This window comes from Dreissena polymorpha, chromosome 2, assembly GCF_020536995.1.
Source record: "Dreissena polymorpha isolate Duluth1 chromosome 2, UMN_Dpol_1.0, whole genome shotgun sequence".
Taxonomy (NCBI): domain Eukaryota; kingdom Metazoa; phylum Mollusca; class Bivalvia; order Myida; family Dreissenidae; genus Dreissena; species Dreissena polymorpha.
Window position 1 is genome coordinate 79545083 of NC_068356.1, and position 27997 is coordinate 79573079.

The following is a 27997-nucleotide window of genomic DNA, read 5'->3' on the forward strand; positions in this document are numbered from 1 at the left end:
AAATGACTGATGGTAATACTTTTTTTAATTTTGTTTGATATACTTTTAGTTGCAATTTAATAATCATTGTTTAGTAAACTAATCGGGCGCCAGTTTGATAAGGATTCTAGGTTTTTTCCAGGTTTTGGAATGAGTGATATTATACCTTGTTTTTGAAGTATTGTTAAGTTTTCGTTGTTAAATGAATAGTTCAGTGAATTAATTAAATATGTTTTAATATCATTCCAGAATATTTTATTAAACTCGATTGTAATGCCATCAGATCCTGGACTTTTGTTGTTTTGCATTTCTTTTAGTACTAATCCACATTCATATTCATTGAGTAATCCGTCACACAATAGTTTTTCCTCTTGATTTAAAGCATGATGTGTATTTTTAAAATGGGTGTTATTTTCAACATGTTTTCGTTTATATAGGGTTTCGAAAAATAGACGTTGTTCCTCTAGTATTTGAGTTCTGTTTGTTATATCTTCGCCGTTGACTACTAATTTGTGTACTGTGTTTTGTTCACTTCTACGTTTTTCAATGTTTACGAAGTATTTTGTATTTTTTTCATTGTGTTCAACATGTTGAGCACGTGCTCGTAGTATTACTCCATTTAGATGTGTATGATAAATTTCTTCTAATACTTGTTTTTTTTTAATGTTATTTCATTTTCAATGTCGATTGTATCGTTTGTTTTTTCATGCAATTGTTTTTCAAGTGTTTCAATGATTTTGATGCTTTCAGCTTCAAGTTTGTGTGTTTCTTTTTGTTTAAATGATGTGTATCTGATTGTTGTGTTACGTATATTTCCTTTAATTACTTCCCATATGGTGTTTGGGTTTGCATCTTTATTATTTTGAACTGTATTGAATATTTCTTGTTTTATTTGCGCTTGATATTGTGTATCTAATAAGATGCTGTTACTAATTTTAAAGTATCCTGGGCCTCTCTCAGGTTGTATTTTGTGTAGTTTAAGTTCGACTAGAGAGTGATCAGTCATAAATCCTGGTTTTATGTTACATGTGTCAATTATGTTGCAAAGTGACTCAGATATTAAAAAGTAGTCTAATCTACAAAATATTGTTGGTTTTGTGTTTGAGTGCCAGGTGAATTTGCTTTCGTTTTGATTTACTGTACGCCAGATGTCTAACATATTGTAATTATCAATTATGTTATTCAAAATGTTTCTATTTTTAGGATGAGAATAAAGGTTTCCCTTCTTTTTATCTAATAATGGGTTAAGAACAGTATTGAAATCACCACCGACTATAATGTTTTTATCTTGGTTATTAATTATGAAGGATCGTTATGTTTCATAAAAAGAGGAATCATCTATGTTAGGGCCGTAAACGTTGGTTAATGTTAATTGTGTTTCGTGTATTTTGATATCTATACTTGCTTGTCTGCCAACTATAATTTCATTAAAGTTATCGACTGTCATCCCAATATTATTTTTTATCAGAAAGGCAATGCCTTGTTTATTAGTGTGTTGTCCACTGAGATAGATGTCTCCGACCCATTCATCTTTTAAGGTTTGTGCTAAAGAGTGTGTCAAGTGACTTTCTTGTAATAGGCATATACTATATATTTTTTCGTCTAACCATTTGAAGATTTTTATGCGTTTATCTTTATTGTTTAGCCCTTTTACATTCAAAGTGCATAATTTAATCATTTAAAAAGGTGGAGGGTGATGTTACTGATAATTTGTGTGTGCTTGTCCAGTTAGTTTCTATTTTAAAACATGTCCAGTTGATTTCTGTTATAAGATATAGGTCAATGGAATTTTTCCATGATTTGGTATTCGATGCAAAAGTGATGTGCATGTACAAATATAGTAAACATTTCATCATGACATATACAGTGGAATAAATGCAAAGAAAAAAATATAAAGGGACAAAATCAACAATAAAAACAACAAACAATTGAAACACAGAGATGCAAAAAAACAAAAAGAATAAAACATACGGTATTGGTATGGGTTTTTAAAAAAAAAGTAATGATATATTTTTCCAATGTACTGCTAACGTATCTAAGACGAGAACAGAAATATGTAAAACAAAACAACAACAAAACGGTTACATATGATGTCATGAATCAGTGGTTATATATGTATTAAATTATCCAATGTGCAATTATATATACATATATATATCATTTAAGTATTCTTTGTTGCTTATATGTATGATGGTAGTGCACACAACTATCCGGAAACAACCACAAAAGAAAAAACTTCATTATTTCGTTATCAATTTTTGGTAATATTAACTTCGGATAATGAAAATTTTAGTACAAAATAATGGTGGTAAAAAAGTCAGCTCTACTTGATTTCTCTTCACACTGGGAAGACATATCGTAGAGAGAGTTTCTAACAAGATGTCAGTACCTTTATCAAATGCCTCCTTTGAAAACCGAAAAAGGAGATATTGTTCAAGGTATATTCATATATATTAACAAATATATACACACCTACACATATACATACACATATACACACGTACAAACACACATACATACATGCAATTCTTGTGATTTTTAGTTTTTCTGTGTATAAATATACACTTAAAAAAACGAAGCTATGTATAAGTTATGTATCTACATTTTCACTTGATTTTAAAATGCCTATGATTTTCTGTTTTTCTGTATGTAAATATGCACTACACAAACTAATCTATTTATAAGCTATGTATCAACATTTTCACTAGATTTTAATATGCCTGTGTGATTATAGAATTAATGATAGTTGTAAAGAGTTGGGCTCTATATGATTGTCCTTCACAGTAGGGAGAAAAAAAATCTGATAGTTATTTGTTGCAAAAAAGTACCAATCATGTCATTGTATATTTTATGTAAAGAATATTTGTTGTCTTAACATTACAATTTGTTTCTCAGCGTAATTTATTTGTTTATAAAAGATGAGTTATTGAGTTTATTATTTAAGTCAATACAATTGACAAAATATGACAGTGCACATATGCCAGTTTAAATGGTGACTATTTATAAAAAATAAATAAATAAGAGATCTACGCGTCTAAGATGAATTGTGTCTTAATATAAAACAGAATTTAACAAATCCATTTGTGCAAGGACACAAAAAAATGCATACATAATCCTACACTCCCGCAAACATACATATATGGTCGCTAATACATCTATGTTCGACATACACCTCCAACAAAGATGATATATTTATCAAAATGCGTGGACGCAAACTATTAAACACAGTAATCTATTTATTAATACCAGCAAAGTGTTGTTTTACTTAAATTGATTCAAAAACAAAAAACGCACACCTGCCTAGAAAAAAGTTGTGTTTTATTTATATAAAACAAAATTTAACAAATCCATGTTTGCAAAAATACAAAAAACGCATGTACACATAATCCTATTCGCCTGCAAGCATACACACATGGTCGCTAATACATCTATGTTCGACATACACCTCCAACAAGCATGACGAAGGCTGACAGTGACAGACAAACATTTGTACCAATGTAGCAAACAACAAGATGCATATTAATTGCTTGTTCTAGGTGGTTTAAAACATATATAAACCGCGGTGAGTTGTATATAGTTTACAAAAAATACTTCACGAGTAAATATTGTGCTTGAATTGTATTTGTTAAGTCAAACTTTCTTTAAAAAATAAAGCGTTCTTAATATTAATTATGCCTAATGTGACACAGTATTTTTTATATAATCACACTTCGTTCAGTCAGCGAAATAATGTGGTCAGTAAAGCGTTAATCTTTATCGTGACACAGTAGATTTTATATTGTCACACTTTGTTCAGCGGATCACTGTGGTCAGTGAAGCGTTAATCTATATCGAACATACACTATTCTATACTTGTTAACAAAGAAAAGCGTCCAAGTGTGGTGCGTACATTACTTTCTCTTCGGTGTGTTGTTTGGCCATGGCAGGTTCGTCCAATGTTCATAGTCTTCAAATTGCACAGTTTGAATTTTGTCCATATGGTTCTTGTAAAAGATCTTACCATTCATGAACCAAGCACTGTTTATTTCGTCTGGCATCTTCTTTTTCACGCACATAAGGACATGTAAGTTAAGTTTGGTCATGTCTTCATTGATAAAGATGTCTGTCCCTTTTAGCTGTTTCCTATTTGCAGTATCCTGGAAGAATTAAGACACTTATTTATCCGTTAAGACTGTTTAAAGTCACGTACCCAATTTATGAATACATTAAACAAGTATGTTATCTCAAAATCAAGTACGATGAGATTCACTTTGTTAAAAACACATTTACAGAGAGAAAAAATGTTAGGAACATATTTATTGCATTAATTTGAATGATGACATATATGATGCAAAATGTTTAGTCTCTATAACGCTCAAAATCAACGAAAATTTCGTAAAGTATTTCGTAAAATAAAGTTACCACCTAAACAATCAGTGTTCCTTATAGCAAAAGCCACAATTTCAACGCTAGATGTGGTATGATTACAAAGATTTTGTAGATACAAAATTATCGTATTGATTAGTTTGTGGCCACAATTAATTCAACTGTAATTTCCCGCGAATATATCGATTCATACGACACACGAACACCATGTTAGTGTTCATGTGTCGTATAATTAGATATCGCTGCGGGAAATTAAAATGGGAAAACAACGAGCATTTTGTATCTACAAACATCTATTTTACCAGACCACATCTGGCGTTGAAATTTCGGCAATCGCCATAAGGAACACTGATTTTTAATTGGTTAAGTTTATTTTACGAAATATTTTACAATATTTTCGTTGATTTTGAGTAGTAATGTTACTTTAACTATGTTAATTTAGTCAAAATCTCGTACCCATCCACGTTTTAAATGCAATATAATTACAGATATATATATATATATATATATATATATATAGTAAAGCATTTGCCAATTAGCTAATTTTTTTACGAACGAAATTTGTTTTATTTTTCTAAGAACTTTTTTCACTAAAAATGGTGTTAGAAAAATTCTCTACAAATAGTGTAAGGAAAATTCTCAGAAGAAAATCATCGAAAAAAAGTTTTTAAGTGAAAACTTGTAAGAAGTAGCAAAGACAATGTTAATTATCTTATCTATATCGTCAGCCAACATCCTTCGAATTCGGGGTATTTTACCGAATTTTTACACTCAACCGACGCGAGATCTTCTCGATTTGGGGTTATAAAGTCCATTGGCTAAAGCCAATGTACTAAAAAGTACCAGATTAATAACTAGCAAAGCTTTATTAGTTCACCGGTTTTAATGTGTCGATTGTATTTCGGTACAATATCAATGAAAAACGGTTTCTTATATTTTTTTACAGTTTTAGTGGAGTATGGTTGTAAATATCTTTATAGCATTATATCCATTTTCTTTTCTTCTTTTACTTAGTGTGTTACTCCATAACCCTAAGATACCTGTGATACGGAAAGTATTTTTTAACACGTAATTAGTATACCATTGTGATATAATGGGTATAGTTTTTTATTTATTAAAATGAGGTATTGTCTGCAAAGAAATGTTTATGGTAAGTAAACTTTTATTCTGTTCTAATAACTTTAATCAAACGTCGGAAAGAGGTGTGTCTGTTTATCATTCTTTATACTAGCAAGCATAAAAAACGACTAAACAAAAGTAGAAAATACAACACAATTGGAAATATTGATTAATGTATACAAATACACTAAATCATGGTCAGTATTCAAAACTCTCCTTGTAGGAACTAAAAGAGCTATTAAAGATAAAAATGCTCTTTGAGCATTCAAATCTACTTGCCGCCTATTTAGCAAAATCTATAACCCAGTGAAATATCTCAATATAAAGGACATTAGAGGGCACGAAATCTGAGTGACCGAAATATTTTTAACTTATGTTTATTCGCTTCAGAATTAACCATTTTATCCAAAGAAAGTTATTTAACTATATTGATATACGAGTTATCCGTCATACAAGAGTTAGCTTTCATGAAAGTTATTTTCCGGCATGGGGCGCTGAACAACAGTACATAATGGGCTGAAATTCAACATGCGTTATTTACACTTAAGCACCAGTGTAATGGTATTGTGTATTTACATAGCTAGTTTCATAATTTGGTCGTATAATGGAGAATATTATATAATCTTTGTTCATATGATGTTATATAATCTTTTATTATATAAATAAATTATGTAAGATGGTATGTTTCAATTAATTAAGATAATTCCAACTATTAATACAATAATTGAAAAAAGGAAATGTGTTTTAACCATCCCTGCATATGGAACGTAAATAAATAGTATTTTTGCAATATTCACATTGTTTGGGCTAATAGTTATCGTGGCAATATTATTATGTTTTTAATTAAGTAGGTTCCAAATATAGTTCGTGTTATTGAGATTTATTTTAACGAAAATAGCACCTTGTAAAATATTTACATTATTGAAGTTAATATGGTGGCATTATAGTATGTATTAACATAACATATTGACGGTGTAACTGCGAAAACAATTATACAATTTTCATAACATTAAAATAATTTACATGACATGCGTGACATTCATTTCAGCTTCATATTGTTATTGTTAAAATTAATAAGGAGGCAATAATAAACATTTACATAACATACTTGTTTTGATAGTATTATTTAGAAAAAACAGAATATAAATCAATTGCCATAACATTTTTAAATCATCTACATGTCATACAGTACAGTTACATAGTATATTGGCAGTTTATTGACAAAAAACAACAACAATAATAAGCGTATTGACAACACATATTAATTATAAAATATTACCTTATTTAATATTTACTTTTGTAACTAAATTATAACAATAACAATTGTATCATTATATTTATATAACAGGTTTTTGTCATAGGAAACAAAACCTTTAACATTACTGAAACAATGCCAATGCTACTTTAATAATTAATTGTACAGTTGATAGTCTGATGACTACTTAAAACTTATATTCATCCAATTAGTCATTTAATCCATTATAACAAATAACATGTTACCCCCGACAGATCATACCTATTGTATTGCATTTTATAATTTGTATAAGCCGGTCGTATTGTTGCAGTTGAAAAAATATCTCTGATATATAAACTTGCTTTCAATTTTAACTCATCAGCAAATAAGAACATAAAAACACAATACGAAATAAATATATGCCGACTGGGCTACATCGACATTTACGCACATTTAATAGTATAATATATAAAAAAGAAAATGAATTGTATGATTAGCGCCTTATATTACATGTTTTAAATCAGCAAGGTGGCAATTGTATTACGGATAAGAATACTTTCTCACTATTTTTGCATTTTTAGGAAAAACAAAACAGAAAATCTGAACTGAGGTATAATAATTAATTCGTGTTTGCCATGATAATGTCGCTTTTCATGTACGAAAACTATTAACTTATAAATGCAATTTGGTCGTAGAAAAGGACAACAAACGACGGTCACAAAGTAGTCTTGTGATAGCTTCTATGACAAAAGAGTAATTTGTCTGAGATTTATCTCATTTAAATAACATCATTAGTAACGTATTTAGTTAAACATGACTATGCTAAAAGTTATTCTTATGCCGTTCCGCCTAGTTTCATTTCAATCTATTCATTAAATTCTGTGATAAAATCATCACAATCACCTTAAAAGACTGACTGACCGACGGATGCTAGGATAACTACTATATGCCTACATTTAAGAAAATAACAAAATAGGAGTTAAAGCAACAACATAAATTGTAAATGTATATAAATATGAGCATGGAACGAAAGTAACATTAAAGCATGACACACTAGCCGTGTTACACTGATTTTAAATCTTGAACATGATACTTTAGCTTAGCAAGTTCCTATGCTAGAGTGCCTGTACCCAGGAAAACATGGGCATTTGTCGAAAATAATTATGTTTGTGTAAAATAAGTGTATAATTACGCAATCACTCATATTTAATCACATTGTGAATGTATGGCAATTACAACATAGACACACATTTCAAGTATTTATGTCAAGCAAAATAAATCCTTTCTCATGGCTTCGACGCCTTTGAAACTACTACTTCTACTACTACTACTTCTACTACAACTACTACTACTACTACTACTACTACTACTACTACTACTACTACTACTACTACTACTACTACTTCTACTACTACTTGTTTCTGTAAACAAGCAACTATGACATCGAAAAAATCATTCACACAAAATAACGTGTTTTTCCCTATAAGCCACACGCCAAGTTTGATAAATCTAGCTTTAGGATATATTTAGATGTCGCAGGATCAAGATTTTTCGAACGGACAGACATGCGCTCGGACGTACAATGTTATGAAATAAACCTCTCCGTTGAAATAGGTTGGGGAATGTTAATGATTTCTTTATACTTGTGATTGAGCGTCGGCATATCTGACGCTTGCTGAATAAAAGGGTTTACTTGCATTTAACCAAATTATGACTTTCTATAATTATGAGCAAACCCTAGTCATAGATGAGTATGGTGGAAACCGTTTCAGATCTTTATGTCATTAAAAATGTTATCTTTAATTGATTTGTGTATTCTTCATAATAAGTAATGGATAATTATTTTATTTGTTCACTATTTAAAAAAATACAATCTGACAAGGTAAACAATTACATAGACCTTTCATGTCAAAAGTAATCTTTATAAGACTTCGAAGCTCCACTAACAGATTCATGTCCTTTGGTTTGATAAACATGATTTTAAGTTATAAATGTATTATAAGATAATGAAGAATGAAGAGTAGAATTTTCAGGTGCATTCTTTTAAAAACATAGATATACATCCGACCCTGGTATAGAACAGTTTCAAATATTCGAAAGTGATAAACTACAGTCACTGAAACTTACTTTATTCGAATATTTGAACGTTCGAATACACGTCACCAGCCCTAGCTTCTAATTTCGATTGTGCAGTATATCTCGTGTACCATTTGAGTGATTTTCATAAAACTCGCATTTACTGTTTAGGGCATTGAAATGAATGTATATGTTTAGTCATTCAGGCTCGAGGTCAAGGTTGAACTTGCCTAGTTTATATGTTGTGCTTCTTTTTCAATCGTGTAAGCTAATTTTTTCCTTTACCCTGCAATTATTGTTATAAACAACATGTTTAAAACGTTTAGTTTACGGTTGCTAAATCAAATTTATAAATTAACATTGGCTGGATGGGTTAAGAACAGCCTTGAAGTTGCCTGAAGGTTTCAACTTAATTGTTTAAGTTTTAACTTTAGATACCTTCCAATCAATGTTAACCCCAACGTGTTTCAAACTACTACCACTTTTATCTTTCGAATCTCCGAAAATGTAGTTATGCCATGCATATTAAAGTTTATATACATACAAAATTATGTTTATTTACACATCACTACAAATGAAGTTATATTTGAATGCAAATTAATAAGAAAATGATTTTTTATAACATGCTACGTTTTCTAGTAAAGTAAACGATACCTTCCGAGCGAATTTCTGTTTATTTTCTGTCTTCTTTCTTGCCATCTTTGTTCTGCAAATATATCTGGTATTTACATTTTAGTGTAATGCCATATGTAATTATACACAATGCACAATATATATATACATATATATATATAAGAAAATGTATGTCTGTTTTTGTATCTCGTTCTTCAAACATATCTTTCTCCATATATATATATAAATAATCTACTGTAAACGAGTATCTAGTATTATAGATTCCGGAAAATGGAAATAACGTTGTTGTAAAATATAATTATCTCCCTTGAAACACATAAATACTCATAATTTCAATGTATCTTCTAGATCCAACGTATTTCCGCGGTGTCTCTAACATAGTGTTAGGGTATTTATGAATCCTGATCGGTTCGTGCCAAAATACAACTATGGTTTCATGTTTGTAAATAAATGTTCATGTAACTGTCCCTTCTGTGTATGTAAACTGTTCCAACTTTGGAGATGAGTTGCGGTGTCAGGGTGGGGTATAAAACTGTAAATGAACCATCTTTTTGGGGGGATGGGGATTTCACAGTATGTCTGCTTCATTCTGCATCGTAGCTAGGCGCACATGCCGAAGTCTCCAATAGGAATATGTATGTCTGTATATATGTATATACATGATAAGTGATGTTATTACCAGGTTTTCCGTATGTTTTGTCTTCACTATTTTCGTTTTAGGCGTCCTTTAAAGAAAATGCACATATGCTCCACCTGAGTGAATTATTGTTGGATATCATACCTGTGTAGTTGAACAAATGTACTTCTATTTAGGCGAGATTATACGAGTTTTTACATGTGTTAAATTGTCATATATTGATAAAATATTTTACAATAACACATAATAGGCAAGAAAAATTATACATTGAAGACGAATTTCATAAAATGCAGCAAAGACAAATTAGCGCCCCGAGCCGATTGTGACGAAGATATTTCGTACATGGTTTCCTACAATAACCGAATTATTCGTCTTTTTAGTTAGTGTTCGTGTGTCATATGAATAGATATCGTTGCAGGAATTTAAAATGAACCGTTAAATTAAATGTAGATTCACATCGTACATGCATGATTTACATGCTGGAGAATTCGACTGTACAGACATTTTTGATTTCAGAATCTGGCTTAATTCGATTTTTTACTACACATGTTCTTCTTAACTTTTATTTTAATTTATATTGAAATATATGTTTAATACGTTTTTTACAACATGTTATATACATTAATAAATATTTGACAAAACCGTATAATCTCGCTTTAAAGACGAGGTTTTTCTGTGAAAATATTAGTCCAAGTTCGAGTTTATGCCCTCTCCCTTAGTTTCTTAAACCTAGCGTAAGTATTTTTTTATTAAGTAAGATTACTTTTTTTGTTTTCAATTACGTGTGTATCAATTTTAAATTACAATTGTTGTCCAAACTGCATAAAAACCCATCTTCCCTATTAAAGTACCGAAATGGATTGACATAAATTAATTACTGTTTGAGTTACTGTAGTAACGATATGTTAGCGTTCACTTATTTCTGAAGGAATAGGTTCTACATTTTTTCCGATGAACACTCTTAACCAAAGTGCATATTAAACATATGACCCCTTACCTTACATCAAGTTCCATTAACATAGCTTAAGTACTTTTTATTTATGTCAGCATCAAGATTTAAGTTTCCAATTACATCTGTAACCGTAACCAGTGTTGTCAGCTTAAAGAAACTAAACTTATATGCATATTCTCAATTTGGACTTTTATCCATTAATGTTTATCACCACAGTACAAATCCTTCTTGAGTTTTTGAAAGATCCAGATACTGCGAATGGATCAAACAAGCAAAGTTATATAATATAAATATTTCCAATATGGTACTCTATCCACATACCAACTTTTCTCAAATGAGCTTAAGCTAAAGTTCATTTTGAGTTATCGCAGGATCGACATTATAGTCTTCAATTATTTCCTTCAAAATTCTTACGAAAAGAAAAAGAAATAATATGCATATTCGCCGTATTTCTCTCGATCAAAAACTAGCTTGGGTTATTTTTAAGTTATTACAGGATCCACATTTTTTCGGACAGACGATCGAACGGATAGATTTCTGGTTAAAATTTAAACCCATACCCTTTAAACCGGTAGGGAAATTAATATCGATATCTATGAGACAGCGTCGTCATAGTTGATCTTTGCTGAATGAAAGTTTTAACTTGAGTAGACAAAATTATGTTTATCAAATACAATGGCTAAACATCATATAAAAAGCAAAATATCGACATCATGTTAACTTTAGAATGTACAGCAGCACATACTTCTGTTGTTTGTGACTGTTGATGGCGTCCGTCAGTCTAAAGAGACCATGGATTTGCGTCCCTTGAGGATGTCTGTGATAGTTATTACGCGTTAGTTTTCTTGTGCAGGTTGATTGCATGTGAAACATTTACTGTGGCTGTGCAAACCCACTTAAGATTGGAAGTTTCTGCCGCACCTGGCGCATATATTGCCCTAGTCGGCTGACGGTTGCTGCTGTGTGCCTTTTCTCCATGTGCGTCTGTCATTGACACGTTTGCAGCTCTCTCCTCTTCCAACGCCGCCCAATTATTGGGCTCAGGTTGCCTTTGAGGATTCGGTAGTTGTCAATCCGACCCAAATTCCATGGCAGTCTAAGATGATGCTGACGGAGAAGTGTGGCAATGCTGGGAATGGCTGCCTTCTCAAGCTCATTTGTATTCGCTACATGGTTCCCCATGAAATTTCAAGTATGCGTCGATGACAGTGCATATGGAAGGCGCTAAGCCTTCTCTCTTGGTTTGCGAACAAGACCAAAGATTCGCTGTCATACAGCCGAGAATCAACACGCAGGCCGTGTACACAGCGTTCCTGGTGTACTTATTGTAGTTAGCATGCTTTTGTTCCACAATCGCTGTGATAGTCTGGCCAGGTTTTTTGAGGCCTTGTCAATCCTTTGATTAATCTCTGCTACCAATGAGAGTTCGTAAGTTATGGTGGATCTAAGGTATATTTACTGGCTGACGACATCTCAACAATAATTATGATGTGGAGTAGTTCGGCATGGTGAGCCATCAAATCGGTCCAACAGTCTCTTCAGATCTGTTTCTATGTGGATGACCAATACAGTGTAATCTGCAAACAACATGTTCCTGATGATATCTCTCGAACTTTGTTCTTTGCCTTCAGTCGAGCCTGGTTAAACAGAATGCCATCTGACCGGATGTTGGAGACCATCGATTTAAGTTGCAAGTGCATGCTTCAGAAAGACAACGAGGAAAATGCCAAAACAAGTTGGATCGATGACGCAGTCCTTTTTTTTGACGCCGCTGCGGATGTCGACGTATACTGCATAGTGCGCTCATGAATCTCGGTGGGCACCCAATCTTCGGCAGGACGATAAAAAACCCATCATCCCTGCTGACAAGGTCTCTGCACTTTTTTTCAGTTTCCAGATAGAGAAGATAATGTAAGATCATATCAATGGTCAATCTCAAAGCGGAGCGCACACTGCGACTCTGGGTTAACTCTATCAGCAAAATCAACTCAGAATACAAGCGCCCCTAATCAAACGAAGTGACAGGCGTACAGATATGCCAAGAGTGCTTTAAAGGTACGAGATAGAAGGTGCGAAAATGACTACTTGCTTCAGCAATGCTTAAGCAGTTCCAGAACATCTAGCTATTGACCGATACTTAACACATTAAGGGCATGTTCGACGGCATCATAAAAGCCATGGGTCCCACCATGAAAAAACGCATATCCCTCAAGGTCTTTGCACGTGTCGTCCTGAACAGACGTCATCAAGATATGTGCTAAAGGACGTTACAAATGAGAAGTCATTCAAGTTATATCATAGTTTTATTGATATTTAAATTTAATTTGTGGCTAAACACAGTGCTTATATTTCTCTATAAGAATTTTCATTTGTCAGGTAAAGTAACGGATTTGTCGATGTCATTGAATGCAAAATATTGCGATTAACGAATATTTTCACTCAGTAAATATATACATTCTATTATTTCTACTTAAATCGAATTTGCGTTCAACAACGAAATTCTATAATCTACTATAATCATTATCATGTAAACATTACTATGCTACTCACCGACATAAGCCATGCTTGATTTTCATCATTTTTTGGAAAAGCTGCTGCGTCTGTACCAGGGCATAGCGTGTGTAGCATTCCTAAAAAACATTTGTATTAAATGTTAACTGATTCCATTTATTTCGAGAACTAAGTATGATATAATAGTTTGGTTAACTGCTGTATGATTTCAAGCATAGGACACAAATACTTTAATGACACGTTTTGCCTGTACTTTAAAATGCTGTTTAAAAGGATTTATATTGCAATATGATATTTGAATTTGTTGAGTAGATTCACCTCATTGACGTTAATGCATAGACTCTTTTATATTTGCATGTTAATCGCAGCCCGTTGGAGAATACCATTTATAAAGACACAGTCGTTAGAGAAATAACGGGTCCGTGTATATACAGTCTTTTCCATTTTCATTTTGCATTCGACACAACGAAAAACAAGAATCAACGTATATTAGTTCATATTCCGATTGTCTTGTAACCGGAACAAAAACAAAAAACAAAAACAAAGTTGAGTTCTTGTATCGTTTTTCGATGAACAAAACAAAACACAAATCTTATTTCCCTATTCATAATTCGTTTAAATTGTAATTATACAAAAATCAATATATGAACATTGAAACACAGTGCCAATTTACATTAACCGTTCTTGAAATGATAAAATGGTATACGGAAAACGAGGGGCGCTTCGCTGCTTTAGGGTGATAAGTCGTGATTGATCTTTTAGCGCAGTTTTCACCCTTAGATCTTATTATTTTTGAATACATAAATATAGACAATTATAGAAGAAGAATAGTCGAGTCATATGACAACTATTGTTGGCTACTCTAATGGGAAAATAAATAGATTTAGTAACATTAAATTATGATAATATGTACATGTCTACTTTTGTTTAAAATTATTGGATTTGAGTACATTTATAACATGCCTTTTGATAATCATGGCACAATAAAATATCTTTTTTAAGCATAGCTTTGAATTACTTATTACATTGTATTAATATCTGTTTAACAAATAATAAAAAACCCACATGATTGCTAAACAAATAACAAATATTAACAAATAAGCATTTTTAAATCTTGATTACTCCAACAGTCAAATAAATAAGCCCAGGCTACTTATATGTCGATAAAAAACAAAGCAAGTTCGCGTAAATCAAGCATTAAAATAGTCATATACTAGCAAATATTTCGCAATGCTACACCTTTTGTGACCATCATGAATACTTCTTGCAAAAAATACTGCAACGTGTAAAATCAAAAAATTATTTTAAAAAGGTTTTACATGTATGCATTTAATTGAAAAATTCTTTTTATTATAAATGATTGTTTGGAATGTTTACCGCATGTTTGTTTTCTCTTAATGCATACTGCCACACATATGATGATTACAACCCCAACACCAACACATATTGCAATTACATGGCCAGCATTGCTTCTCGCGTCATGGTACTTCATTACTAAAAAAGAAGGTAAACAAAATACCGTCAAAACATACTTCTTTATCATCCAGTCATTCCTAAAATGTATATAAAATAATGTACTTAACAACTACGTGTATCAGAATTGTGCTGTACATAAAGATGCCATTAGAGAAGAGCGTGAAAGTATTTGTTGTTGAGCAAAATTGATATTGAGAAAAGTCCAAAGGAATTTCAAGGTATATTATTTGTCAATGAGTGTCTGAAGTTATTTGAACAAACATGATAACTTGTATTTGGTATACATGGTTTAGCGGCCAAAATGACCGTGCTTCATTTATAAAACTGAAATCAAATTTGGAATTTCCATAAATCAATGACATACATTTTGCACGCTATGAAATCGTAGGTCCGTTTGCATGTTTTAATTATGTGCAAGATTATGAGATCAGACTTTTTTATAGCTTGTGGGTATGCTGTATTTTGAACCGGCGGCTTTTGTTTACAATTAAAATATATGTTGCGCTATTATCAGTTGATAACTTTGACAGAGTGTGCATTTAATCATTTCCACACTTGGCATACATACTTTAAAGCTACAGTTCAAAATTAAATTATGTATAATTTAAGTCAAATGTACGAATGATTAAAACATTTGTTTTATCACATGCGAAGACTCACAATAATTAAAACAAATACTATTTGTGTAACGAATTTACCTTCTATATGTACAGTAGCGTTGATTGAGGAGTTATACGTATAAAAACACGTGTACTCCCCTTCCTGCATTACTGACAAACTATATATTGTCAATATTCCTCCGTTGTTGGTCGAAGAAATATTATACATTGGCAAGAATGACCCATTTAAGAAATAACATTGTTCAGTTCGGAATTCACATTCAGCGATTGTTTCATTTTGACCGTTGTTGAATTTTCTGTTTATGGAAAATGTAATTTCAGGAGCGTCGGTTTTACACTCGAGAGTGATGTTTTTGCCTTCTTGTATGATTCCTTTGACATCAATATGGACTTTGTAGGTAACAGAAACGCGAACTGTGATATGAAAAACAACAGCAATAATAAAAAAGCAACAAAACTAACTCGTCTGCTTTATTAATGTATATGTAATTTAAAACGTTGCGTCTGACTAGCCATTTAAATTTAATTATTTCGTGTTTCACAAATAGGTAAGCATCTAGCTACTTATAACGTAACTTTAATACGAAAAGAATGTAACGTTTTTATTTGTTGTCGTAAATGAAGCGAAGTATGGGTAAAACATGGATTGGTGTAGAGTTCGTTTGCTTGTTACGTCACATTTTGTTTTGGACAACTATGGTTTGTTTGTTTTTTAATAAAACAGGATAATATATTAGAGTCGCAATCGTTCATTTATATACATTTAATGTGTTTTATACCACGTATATACATTATGCCTACTACATACATTTTGTACCTTCATAAAGTGTGCTGGTGAAAAGGATTTGTTTTTGTCTATCCAGCCGTCAATCAAACCGTTAGTCCGCCAGTCCGTCATCAGTCTATAACATGCGCGCTCGAAATCTCTTACAGGCATTTTTATTAAACGTGCCACACAAATCAAGGGCATTGAGTCAAAGTTCAGAAGACATGAATCAGTAATACATGCTCAAGGTCGATGTCCTCCTTCAAGGTAAAACGTCGGTGCCTCGATTTAACGTGCCTCGATTTAAAAATCAGCTCTATATCTCATACACAATTTGAATGATTTGCATAAAACGTGAATACGGTTTTTTGACGAAGGCGTCTGAAAGTAATTTCCGCTCGAGGAAACTGTAGTTATCATGATTGAAATCAGTTAACATGGTCATTGGTTTTTATATAGAAACAAACATCAGAACGAAGGTTTTTACTCCATAATTGCTATAGGATCGCATATACACATGTTGGTCTTCATCAAACTTGCTTTTAGTGCGTCGGTTTTTTACTTCAATAAGTTTACAAAAGCACTTACTTGACATAACCACAATTACAGCGAACATCAACTTCATTGTGCTGTCTGGGGTCTTACAAGCATTCGAACCTCTCTTTGGTTAAACTGAAACTTTAAATTTGTTTTTAATGATGACATAAACGCGTACTGTTATAATCAAGTTGATACGATATAATAACACAAATAAATTTCTAACGTTATGTCAGAAAGCTTATTGACGAAGAGGATATCCAAACTTTCGTTCTATAATCGACTTGAACGCAATGAATAAACACTAATCTATCTGAAATGCATACGTAGGTTAAACAATAGCATAATAAAGATGTTTTGTTATTTTAATAGCTTATGTTTCACTTGCTTACGATGTCAATGTAACCGAAATGGTCATTTTAGGCTGTGCTCTTAATTCAACTATTTTCCTAAATCAAATATTGACAAGATAGCTAAACTTTGGTTAGTCTTTGACACAATGGTCAGCTGTTTAATAATAGGCCATATGATTTTATATTACGTATTTTTCTTGGTGTTATTGTTTAGTATATATTTTCATGCACGTTTCGATTGTGATAAATGTAAAACGCGAATCGATCATTTATAACTTATGCCGTTTAATCAGAAGTATGATCACCATGGTGATTATTCGTGCATCACTCAAATTAATTCTATATTATTTCTACATTTAAAATTAACAGAATTTCCATAACAGCAACCGTTTAAACACATTCAAAAACATCAGGAAGACGAACCAGAGTGTGCTGATATTCATATTTCGTGTTGTCGAATACAAGCCGAAAACCCAAACAACGGTATATACACGGACCTTTAAAATATATAATTGGGTATAAACTATAAAGTAAACATGTTCTTGCGGTATTTCCAGAACGTGTACATCACTGCTTTTAATTGACACTGTTATTATGTTGATAGCTTCCTTCAAATTGTTCAAATAGATTTAGCAAAGCCATTTTAATGAATATAGGTTATTTCATAGCTATAATATTCTATTTATCCTATTATTTCCTCCATTTTTTCAATCAATTAGAATCAAATATCGAAGTTTGTTCACGATTTTGTTTTTACGTAGTTGACAAAAAACAAAATCTCCAATTTTTGGAAAACCCCAAATCTGATCTAAAAATAGCGATAGTATACAACTCAAGTTTATACGATCGTTGTTATACTATCGATTTTCATGTGGTAATATGATAAATATATATAAATATACATATATATAAATACATATACATATATATTATAAATATATTTTGCAGTGTATATATATATATATATATATATATATATATTTATTTATATATATATATATATATATGTGGCATTATGCCCAGTTTTCTCAGAACGCGACACATAAATGTCTTTTGCAGTGTATATATATATATATATATATATATATATATATATATATATATATATATGTGTGTGTCGCGTTCTGAGAAAACTGGGCATAATGCCTGTGCGCTAAATGTCGTCCTGGAGTAGGCTAGTATTCCATCTATTCGCATCCGTATCCGCTTCCGTATCCGCACCGGTATTCGCAAAATCATTATACGGACGCTATATTCCATTTATCCTCATACGTCGAACGTATCTTTCTTTTTGGGGAAAACTTCTGAACTGAAAACATGTATGCAGAAGAAGAGCTTTCCCATTTTTTGTTTTGTTAATTGGTTCAGCTGTTGTTCATGCGAAGAAGTGTACACGTTAACGAAAGCACAGATGGTGGGCACGTGCAATTGTAAGAAATCGCCAAACATTTGGAACTTACAACAAGAACTTAAATAATTTGCTGATGAGGAGTTTAAGGTTACTTTAGACTAAACAAACAACAATTTGGATACGTTCTATCTCTAGTTGAAGAGTTTAATTCAAAGAAATCGGTTACAAGACAGACCTCATCGTGCTAAATGCCGTCCGTATCTTGTCCGCATCCGCATTAGAGATGTAACGATTCACCCATCATTCGATTTCGATACCAAATGGTCCGATTCGATTATTTTCGATTCGATTCAAATTAAACTATTTGCTGCTTATTTTGAAAACTATTTCATGTTTGGTTTGTCCAGAGCATGAATTAATATGTTTGGTATTTATTATTAACTTATTATGTTGTACATTTAAAGTGTTTATTTTTTAAATAAAATTTAAAAACGAAACATTATTTTATAAGTAACAAATTTATTGAACAAAACTTACTGTTGAGTTATTCTTAAATAACATAACATGCACAATGTATCACATGCGTTGAACAGGAAAAAAAAATGAAGTATATAAACAACTTCCAGTTTACTTCTTAACAGAATGCATACAGTTTAGTAAACAAACCATATGGGTAATTTACGTCAACAAAACACGTTTTGCAAGTTGCCTTTGCATCAGAACATTCGTAAAACTCGAAATGTTCCCATACTTTTTATTTTAATTTTGACGGTACGTCTTTCGGCGTGGTTGAAGAAGCCGTTTTACCGGCTGTTGTAATGCTCAGCATGTCATTCATTCATTCATTGGATGCCATACTGGCTATTGACCAATCACAAGACGTATTAAAAATGACAAGAACGTTTAAACGACGGATTCGGAAAGTAAGGTTTTTAATCGGGATTGTAGTGAATCGAATCGAAATTTGCCGTATTGGTATCGAAATCGAATCGACGGCGTTGAACCGGTTTTTCGAAGCATCGAACCGAATCGTTACAGCTCTAATCCGCATTAGAATGCTCAATTGAGCTTCTTTTGCGGACGCCTTTTGCGCGTGCGGATATGCGGATGAATGGAATAAGCGCAATGCATTTCAACTTGTTCTATTTTTTGCGGATGCGGATGCGGATACGGACAGATGGAATACTAGCCTTAGCCTGTGCAGGGACGACACTTTCCGCCTAAACAAGATTTTCTGTAAGAAGGGACTTCCTTTAAAGGAAAACTACCATAAAAGCGGAAAGTGTCGTCCCTGATTAACCTGTGATTAGCCTTTATATATATAAAGCTTTATTACTGTTTCAGTAGTACGCGTTACAAACTTGTTTTTTTCTTTGCATATTGTTTTTCTCCATAAAAAACATTTGATGTGTATTTAAGTAATTAATACCTTTTTCGCAATCATTTACAATATGTATAATCTAGTTTTGCAATCAACGATTAACTTATTTTAAATTACAAACGTGTCAATATGTTAACAGATATCTTAAAATTAAAATCCGTATCTAGTTTGTTACAAAATAAAGTGTAGTATTATAGTCTTGTATAGCATGTAACGCTATCTCTACCATCCCATCTTTTATTAGCAGCGATAAATTACAGTTTATAGTTTATTGCCTCTGTGTAAACACTGCTCGCATGCAATAGGGCGTTTAAAGCTGGATAAGGATATATAGAGAATATTATGTGAGTTTTGGATAAAGATCAAGTTTATCATGCGAGGCTTAGAACCGAGGTAGCGCGAAGCTTGCATAATATTCTATATATCCTATTATTTCCTCCCTTTTTTCATTTATAATTATTAAATATCGCATTTTTTGACGATTTAATATTTCCGTTGTTGACAAAAACCAATTCTCCAATTTTTGGAAAACCCCAAATCTGATCTAAAAATAGCGATAGTATAAAGCTGAAGTTTATAATACGATCGTTGTTATACTATCGATTTTCATCTGGTAATATGATAAATAGAAAATATTATGTGAATTTTGGATAAAGATCAAGTTTATCATGCGAGGCTTAGAAACGATGTAGCGCGAGGCTTGTATTAGAACATTATCTACATGTTTATCCCAATAAACTAGCCAATACAGGCTAGTCGTACGGGGCCGTACGTCTGGCCACTGCCTTTATTGAAACCTCAAATACGACTTCCATTTAATTAACTGATGAAATCAAAACAATGGCACGGCGAACGTATAAGGGGGCAGGGTTGGAGACATTGGTCGACAGGATGCTGCTGATTGTGATAAATGTTTAAGATGCAGAGTTGATATATTTGGGGGAGGACTAATCCCTTATCTGATACCATACTGTGTCTGCCAAAATTAACTTGAGACATACCCACTGATACGACACATTTTAACAGCAAAAAAGCCAGTAACTACAACACAATTTACAGATCTATATAACATATCGTTGCTATAAATAATAACAAAATGACGTCGCGAACGGGCTGTATTCGTATCTAGCGGGCCAATATAAATTATATCGGCTCGCTTAGCCGGGCCGATTTTTCATATCTGAAAAGAATCGGATCATGCGACTTCAACTAAACAAAATGGCGTCCACATTCCGTCTTACTCTTAGCCAACGGTAATGCCTGTTCACACCAACGGCGAATGCCGCGCTTTGAATCGGCGAGCAAAGCGCCGTCATTTGTGTTCACTTTTCCAAAAATATCTCGATCTATTACGCTCTGATAAGCTCTGATACGCTCTCATACGAATTGGTTGACGCTTTGAGGACAAAATATTTTCCGACATGCTACGATTCCTCACGCTTTGATCCCGCTTTGATCAGGCTTTGTTACGCTTGAAATCACGCTTTGATACGCTTTATTACGCTTCATTACTCTTTGATGCGATTATAACGCATTGAATCAGGCTCTGATACGACAATCAAGCTTTGTTGTGCATTTTTACGCTCTGTTACATATTGGGAAATGTCGAGATTGCCGATTTTTATCCCGCTTTTGATTCAGAGCCTATATAAAGATGCAGCAGATACACAAAATCATTGCATTTTTGACTCCGAAAAACGATAGCAGAACAACAAGATCCAGAGGTTCCAGATGTACCAGAGAATGATCTTTCCGAAGAAGACATGACGATTGGTTCTCTGTTGTATAACGATATTCTATCCCTTGAGGCAGAAGAGAGGGAGGAAGAACAGCAAAGACAAGGGAAGGTTGACATACCAGCAAGAGGTAAAAGGCCATTTATCAGAACCTGGACCAGGCCATGGCTAACTGAAGAAAGAAGACAGCAATATGGCCATTACGCTAGCCTCATGGACAGAACTCAGATTAGAAGACCCTGGTGCCTTCAGAAACTTCACCAGATTAAACCCTGAGGTGTTTGATATCCTGGAAAGAGTGGCACCAGTCATCCAGAAGCAGCAGACTAATTACAGGCACTCTCTGTCAGCTGGCCTCAAGCTGGCAATCACATTAAGACATCTGGCCACTGGGGACAACTACAGGTCAATGGCATATGGATTCAGATGTGGTATCTCCACAATATCAGAGCTGATTCCAGAAATGTGCACGGCAATTGTACAGGCATATAAAGATGACGTTTTCAACCCACCTACCACCCCTGAAGCCTGAAGACACCTTGCCCAGCAGTTTGAACAGAGGTGGAATGTCCCCATGCAGTTGGTGCCTTGGATGGAAAGCACATAGCCATCAAGAAACCAGCAAACACAGGCAAGATCTACCACAACTACAATGGGTTCTTCTCCATACCAATGCTGGCCCTTGTAAATGCAGAATACAACTTCATCTGGATTGAGCTGGGAGGTAAAGGACACATGTCTGACTCCCGGATATTCACGGACTCTGAGCTCTTTGAATGACTGGAGGATGAGGCCATAGGGCTACCGCTATCATGCCCTCTCCCTGGGGAAACTGAGCCAGATATCCCATACTTCATCCTGGTTGATGATGCTTTTGCTCTGAAGAGCTACATGATGAAACCATACAGTAGTAGAGGGATAACAGATGAGCAGAGAATCTGCAACTACAGGATCTCAAGAGGTAGGAGAGTGGTGGAGAATGCCTTTGGCATACTGGCCAACAGGTTTAGGTGCCTGCTGGGAACAATGGAACAAAAGGTAGAGAACGTCAGAAATTTTGTGGAGACTGCTGTGCTGCTGCACAACCTGTTGAGGCATAGGGTGGTAATGGCAGCAAATGAAGCACAACTTCGAACCTGGGGCCTGGAGACATGGACCTCACTGGGAAGATGTTCCACAGCCACCTGCGAGGGGGAACCTCGCCACTGTCGATGCCAGACATCAGCGAGATCATCTCAGAGACTACTTTGTCTCTCCAGTGGGTGCTGTTGACTGGCAGCAAAGAATGGCTGGTGTTGATCTTCCTGCTGCAGTTGAAAAGAGGAATGGGTCAGAGGCTGAAGATGAATACTAATGTGTTATGAATATTATGAACATAATTTGTAAAATTGACTTTGAAATATGTGTGCTTTGTAATATGCTTTTATTATCCATGTTATTGTTGTAATTATATGTAATTCATATGTTTGTCATTAGTTTAAATAAAGACTTTATTGTTTGCCCAATGAAAAATATCAGATAATATTGTAATTGTAAATTGAAAATTCAAAGAAATCATGTTATATAATTTAAAATTTAGATATGTGCCATAAATGATTGTGTGTATGTTGTATTGTTTAACTAATTTTTAATTTATATCTGTCTTTTTTTTTTAAATTCTATTTGAAAGTAAAAGGTATTCTTCCAAATGTAACATATTCACGTGTATTACTTTATTTTTAAGAAACATATTAATGTAGCATATTTTCTTTTATTATTTGTATTATTAAGAAACATATTATCGATATGTAAAAAAATTAATAAACTGAACAAAGTAAAAGGCATTCTTTTTAATGTAACATATTCTCTTTTATATTTTTTTTAATAAGAAACATATTATCAATATGTACAAAAAGCAACAAACTGAACGAAGTTTAAGGCATTCTTCTTTATGTAACATATTATCTTTTATTTGTTTTATAATTAAAATATTATCAATATGCTTAAAAAGCAATAAACTGAACAAAGTTAAAGGCACAATTTTAAATGTAACATATTCTCTTCTATTATTTAAATTATAAAGTGACATATTATCAATATGTACAAAAAGCAACAAACTGAACCAAACAACAAACACACAAATATTATTACTGTTTACAAATCATTAGATGTCCATGGCGAAGTCATCTATCTACACAATATAAATTGATGCACAATCTGGGGTCAATTTCAGTATCATGCTGTTCTTAGGTATTCAAATATCAGTATCATCTTCAGATGAAGGTTGAGGAGTTCCCAGATGGGTCACAGCAGATGATGGCCTGGTGGTGATCCCTGCAGTGGTCATGGCTGTGCTCACAAAGTCACTCACGTTCGGGGAGTATGTGGTCTTTTCAGTAGCAGCAGCAGTATAACTTTGGGAGCGGTTAGCTGTTAGTGAAGGTGATGACCTTGCTAGGAGTGTCATCGCTCTAGTTGCCCCCCTGTTCAGGTGCAGGATGTTGGTATAGTTATTTCAAGTTTTTGATGATGGTTGTTGGTACAGGCTAGGCTACTGGCTGCTCAGGTAATGAGCAGACACTGATGGGCTGTTGACCTGGCATATGCTGTGTCGACCACAGTGATGGTGAAGGCTGCCACTGTTGACTCGTTGACACCATTCTTGAGGGGCACTGTCAACTGGTGGAGCTTGATAGGAACGACTGACGTTGCGGCTGGATTGGCTGGATTAGGGCGACATGTTGCTGCTGCTATGGGAAGGTGGGCATCTGCTGAAACATCTCATGGCGCTCTTCAGCCTGCCTCTGTCCTTCGTGTAGCACTTCCATTAGCTTGATCTGTGTGGCCCGTTTGATGTCCCCAGGAAGCTGGGCCAGATTCTCATCGATTTGTCTGGCATAGGTGGAGGGACCAACTTTCTTGTCAGACATAAACTCCATCAGACTTTTCTTCAAGTCAACACTCTCTGTTGAGAGTCTATGAGAGGGTGGCTCTGTAGGCTGGGACTCTGACCCAGAATCTGACTGAATGAAGACTTCCGTTGGTTCTCTACCTCTACCTCGGATGCTCACCACGTTTCTGCGTTCCACGCTTTCGATGTGGTCTTTGAGGAAGGTGAACCTCTCCCAGACCCATTTATCCGTGGCAGACATGTCCTCGACTGCCTCAGTACCCTCACCCGACTTCCCCACAGTCCTCTTTAGGCGGCTCATCTGGGTATGGTTGGACTTGTAAAAGGTTTTTAGGGCTGCATTCTCAACACCCATGTCAGCAGCTTTTTCCTCCCATAGCTTCTTTTTGTTCTGCGGATCTTTTTAATCTGTCGGTCTCTTTGAGTAGATGGAAGAAATGTCTTTTAGCCAGTCAATGACCTCTTCTTTTTGCGCTTCTGTTAGTGTTGCATAGTAGTATGGTTTGTGCGTACGCTTTTTGCTGGCGGCTGCTGCTGGAACAGGTGTGATGACTGGGAGATAATCCCCTGCAGGGTGAGGCTGTGGTCTTCTGCCGGCGGTGGTGTTGGAGACCTCGGCCTTTAAGCCACTTGGCCTATGACTGTCTCTTTTCGGCTCTTCTTGCTGCACCTCTACCTCTCTTGGGTCCCATCTTTGTGTTAAAGACTCTATAAAGGTGAGGATCCGTAATTATTTACCGTTTTTTAATATTTTTTTCATATTTTATTTATAAAGGTTATAAAAATTAATATATATATATATATATGCTTTTGGACATAACCATACAAAAATGAGCAATACAAATTGTTTTGAGCTCAAAATGCAGTGTCCTCCAAGTTAATTGTGTTTACAATTTGCATCGCTGTTTACACGTAAATTGAAAGTGAAAGTGACTCAGGTCACCAAAAACCAAAAATATATCGTTGATTTCAACGTTTTCTGGTATCACTCACACAGTAGGTCTCTTCTAAATGGCTAAAACGTTTGTAGTGATATAGTAAGTTACTTTCTGCTGGTAAAAAGTTGTTTAAAATAGAATTAAAATTGAATTTTCTTTCGGCTATTTGTAGCATCCGTAACCGCTTTGAGGCTACACATCACGTTAGTTGCAAAGTTGAGAACATTTCTTTCAATTATAAAACGGGTATATCTTCCATATTTCTTGACAACGTTGCACCTTAGCTGTGTTATGGGCATTTGTTATGCAAGAGTAACTGAAATCCGTAAAAATTAGACCAGATTATATTAAAAATTAGACCAGATTATATGCATAATAATTGAATTTCTCACCTTTATAGAGCTTTTAATAGTAGTTTTTCAGGTTCAGGATACGTCCTCTTTGTTTTAAAATTATGCAGTGTGTGGAACTCAAGTGCTATTTATAGAGATGCTGAAAATAATGCAATGTGTATCGTTCCAAAATGAGTATTTTAGTATATTTACTGCCGAAGCAGTACAAAAAGCAATGTGTGGTACTCAAGTGCTATTTATAGAGATGACGAAAGAGAGTCATATCGTAGGAGATCGTGAAAGATCGTGCGAAAGCGTGAGGAAGCTTGCCAAGTGTATCAAAGCCTTTCAAAACGTGTCAATGCTTGATGAAAGCGTCTCAATTCGTGGTAAAGCGGGAGAGTCCTTCACGAAAACGTAACAAAGCGTGTCATATCTTGATGAAAGAGTCTGACCTCGTGTAAGATCTTCATGCCAGATCGTAGCAAATCTTCAACCATCTTAACGAAGCGTGTCAAGTGGTGACATACCGTGAAGACTGGGGTCCCCGCTTTAAACCAAGCTATGTTAAGCTTTCCTACGATTTGAGCCAAGCTTTGCTGAGTTTTGTTACGGTTTTTTAAGCTTTGATACGCTCTCGGCGCTTTAATCAATTCGTGACAGAGCGCCCAAAATTTTTAAACAGTTTAAAAAAGTTTGTCGTTCTTGCCGAATGTTCCGCTTTATCACACGATCTATTACGACACTGACGCTTTATTCAAGAATTGTTACGTTTTGGTGCCGCTTTGCACGCCGCTTTAAAGCGCCATCAAAGCGGCGTTGGTGTGAACCTAGCATAATCAATAAAATAAAGCGACAACTCAACGACAGACTTTAACATAATTATAATGACACGTAGCACGCAATTTGGATCGTACAAATATCGATTGAAACTTATCTGTACATAAGATTGATTCGTCTATTTGAGCTTTAAGTTTAACATGACTCATCAAACAGCACAATGTATAGTAAGAGACACAATTACCTCGATGACAACTTTAATCCGGCCCTTATAATAATAAATCACAAAGATGTGTTATTCCGATTTCTGTTATTCTATCCGGTTGACTTTATCTATATTGATTTTAAATCACACTTTTTTAAACGATTGTATCGAATGCTACCAGTAACCAGTGTCACCAAGTACACGATTTAAGAAATCGAATGTCGAAGCGAATACAATAATTGTATTCCTATCTAAGTTCCCAATTATGCATGACAAACAAACTCCTTAATACGTTTTGGATTCGTTTGATGCTTATTTTTTTTGACTGTTAAATAAAAAACCTCCACGTCGGAATTGTTGTCCTAAAATCCAGAGAGTCTATCTAGTTTCGTCACAGAAATTACGGCATAAATTGCGCAATAAAAAAAAATATTTTTCGTTATAAAAAGGCATGTTTCTTTTATTTATTTTTTCAAAACTCACTATTTTAAAATAATATTTTTCAAAAATTGTATTTATCACAAGCCACGGTGTCCACTAGTCATATTTTCCAAAACAAATCACACATAATATATAGCTAACCATATTCTTTACAAATTATCAGTTTTATAAGTTATTGTTATGTTCTTAAGTCAATATTATTTCACACATGTTTGTTCCGCAAATCTAATTTGAACTGATATTTTACACAATCGTATTGTTAATCATTTGGTGATGATGAGGGTCTTTTTTTACACAATTTATTTGTGCCAAATCAAACTGAGAGATTACAGACTGACACATTCAAAGCCAGATCTAGCACCTTATTTAAACAAAAAACGATTTCATAGAATAAGAAAAAGACTTAGGTAACGAATTTTCGAATAATTACAAAGTAATAAACATCCAAAAGTATTGAGGAGCAAAATAAAGAAATGCAATGTTAATACCTCCTGATGATACATGTACTTGCCAGATGGCTACCGACGTCTGGCTTAAATACTGTACATAACAAGTTGCAAGAAGTCCGTTGAATACTGTTATAGCAAGAGCAACTACTTAATTTTCGAGCCGTTAACTCAGAAAAGAAACACTGGAAGATTAAACGCAACGAAAACTGTGTCTGAAGTAAGGTGACAGTGTGTAA

General features: G+C 33.8%; 1 long non-coding RNA gene and 1 pseudogene across 1 annotated transcript; both read right to left on the reverse strand.

Moving 5' to 3' along the window:
- Positions 1 to 629: 629 nt before the first annotated feature.
- On the reverse strand, positions 630 to 27312 carry LOC127867744 (uncharacterized). The gene is made up of 7 exons (XR_008043641.1): positions 26911 to 27312; positions 16957 to 17046; positions 15681 to 16016; positions 14884 to 15000; positions 13546 to 13625; positions 9428 to 9479; positions 630 to 4115 (listed from the first exon to the last, which is right to left on the reverse strand). It is a non-coding gene; the product is annotated as an uncharacterized LOC127867744 (long non-coding RNA).
- LOC127867737 (uncharacterized) lies at positions 23747 to 25308 on the reverse strand (annotated as a pseudogene).
- Positions 27313 to 27997: the final 685 nt, after the last annotated feature.